The sequence below is a fragment of the Castor canadensis genome, chromosome 2, assembly GCF_047511655.1.
Source record: "Castor canadensis chromosome 2, mCasCan1.hap1v2, whole genome shotgun sequence".
Lineage (NCBI taxonomy): Eukaryota > Metazoa > Chordata > Mammalia > Rodentia > Castoridae > Castor > Castor canadensis.
The window spans coordinates 163,594,353-163,596,726 of NC_133387.1; the positions used below are offsets into that span (position 1 = coordinate 163,594,353).

Genomic DNA, 2,374 nt, shown 5'->3' on the forward strand with positions numbered 1-2,374 from the left:
TCTTTGTTGGAAGGTTCTTTATAACTGTCTCAATTTCATTACTTGTTCTAGATCTGTTTAAGTTTTTAATAACCTCTTGGTTCAATTTTTGTGAGTCATATGTATCAAGAAATTTATCTATTTCTTCTCCATTTTCCAGTTTGCTTGAGTATAGGTTTTTAAAGTATTCTTGTATGATCATCTGAATTTCATTGGTGTCTGTTGTGATATTCCCTTTTTCATCTCTGATTTTGTTAATTTAGGTCATTTTTCTTCTTTTATTTAATTTGGCTAGAGGTTTGTTGATCTTGTTTATTTTTTCAAAGAACCAGCTTTTTGCTCTATTGATTCATTGTATATTTTTGGTCTCCAGTTCATTGATTTTTGCCCTGATTTTTATAATCTTTCTGTATACTTTTTGGGTTGCCTTTCTCTTTTTTTTCTAGGAGTTTAAGATGCATCATCAGATTATTTGAAGTCCCTATAGTTTTTTGATATGGATTCTCATGACTTTGAGCAGTCTTAAGACTACCTTTGCTGCATCCTATAGGTTCTGGTAACTTGTGTCCTTATTTTCATTTGATTCTAGGGATTTCTTAATTTCTTTCCTAATATCAATGACTCATTGCTTGTTCAATAGTGTGTTGTTCGGTCTCCGTGAGTTTGAATGTTTTTTTCTTGCTATTGATCTCTAATTTTATTCCATGATGGTCTGTTAGGATATAGTGAATTATTTCAATTTTTTTGTATTTGTTGAGGTTGTCTTTATGACCTAGGATGTGGTCTATTTTGGAAAAAGCTGCATGGGCTGAGAAAAATGTGTAATCTGCTGTCATAGGATGAAATACTCTATAAATGTCTAAGTCCACTTTGTCAAAGGTATTGTTTAGTTCTAGGATAGCTTTGTTGATTTTCTGCCTGAATGTTTTGTCTATTGAAGAAATTGGAGTGTTAAGATCTCCCACAGTTATTGTATCTGGTCCTATTTGTTCCTTTAAGCTCAGAAGTATTTGTTTTATGAATGTGGAACTCCCATGTTTGGAGCATATAGTAGAATTTTTATATCTTCTTATTGGATTGTTACTTTTATTAATATGTAGTGGACTTCTTTATCTCTTATGACTGATTTTTTACATAAAGTCTACTTTGTCTTATATGAGAATAGCTACTTCTGCTTTTTTCAGTTTCCACATGCCTAGTAAATCTTTTTCCAACTTTTTACTTTTAGTTGTGTGTGTCTTTGGTGTGAGGTGTGTTTCTTCTAGGCAGCAGATTGTTGGATCTTGCTTTTTGATGCAATCTGACAATCTGTGTCTTTTGATGGGTAAGTTAAATCCATTTACATTTAGGGTTATGATTGAGAAGTGTTTATTGATTCCTGTATTTCTATCGCTTTTTTTTTCCAGATTGAGTCTCATGTTAATTATTCTTTACTTTTTGCTTTGTTCAACTTTGGGTTTTGCTGGTTTTCTGAGTTGATCATGCTTGCTGTTTTCCTAGTTCTTGTAGGCTCATGAATTCCCCTTGAGATTTATTCTTTCCTGGCCTCTTGTATTTGTGATTGCTTCTCATTCTGTTCCATGTGTAATATTCCTTCGAGTATTCTTTGTAATGTGGCTTAGTGGACATGAACTGCTTTAGCTTATCCTTGTCTTGGAAGGTCTTTATCTCTCCCTCAAGGTTGAAGGACACCTTTGCTAGATAAAGTATTCTTGGCTGGCAGTTATTCTCTTAGAGTTTCAGTTATATTTCTGCAGGCTTTCCTGTCTTTTGGGATTTGTGCTGAGAGGTCTGAGGTGATTCTTACATGTTTATGTTTGTATGTGAGCTGGTGTTTTTCTCTTGAAGATTTCAGAATCCTTTCTTTGATTTCTAGATTTGGCATTTTAATTATGATGTGTCGTGAGGTTGTTCTTTTCTCATCCTGTCTATTTGGAGTTTGAAATGCCTCCTATACATGGGTATAAAAATATGGTACATTTCACGAATTTGCGTGTCATCCTTGCTCAGGGGCCGTGCTAATCTTCTCTGTATCGTTCCAATTTTAGTATATGTGCTGCCGAAGCGAGCATGACTGGGTGTTTTATAATGAAATTTGTTTGGCTCATGGCTCTGGAATCTGGGAAACCTATGATCTAGGGGTCATGTCTGGTGAGGGCCTTCTTGCCATGTTGTCATGTGACAGAAGCCATCAAGCATGGGAGTGGGCTGAACTCATCCTTTTATCTGGACCTGCTTCTAAGATATGTCATTAATCCATTCTTAAGGACAGAGACTTCATGGCCCAATCACTTCTTAAAGGTACCACCTCTCAACACTGTTGCTTTGGCAATTAAGTTTGGTTTATGACAGCAAGTAGGACCTCACCAGATTCCTGGGCCTTGAAGATGGACTT

The 2,374-nt window shown here is 35.3% G+C and overlaps 1 non-coding gene across 1 annotated transcript; it reads right to left on the reverse strand.

The window, feature by feature from the left end:
• Positions 1–1,944: 1,944 nt before the first annotated feature.
• LOC141420969 (U6 spliceosomal RNA) lies at positions 1,945–2,051 on the reverse strand. Its single transcript, XR_012445678.1, has one exon. It is a non-coding gene; the product is annotated as a U6 spliceosomal RNA (small nuclear RNA).
• Positions 2,052–2,374: the final 323 nt, after the last annotated feature.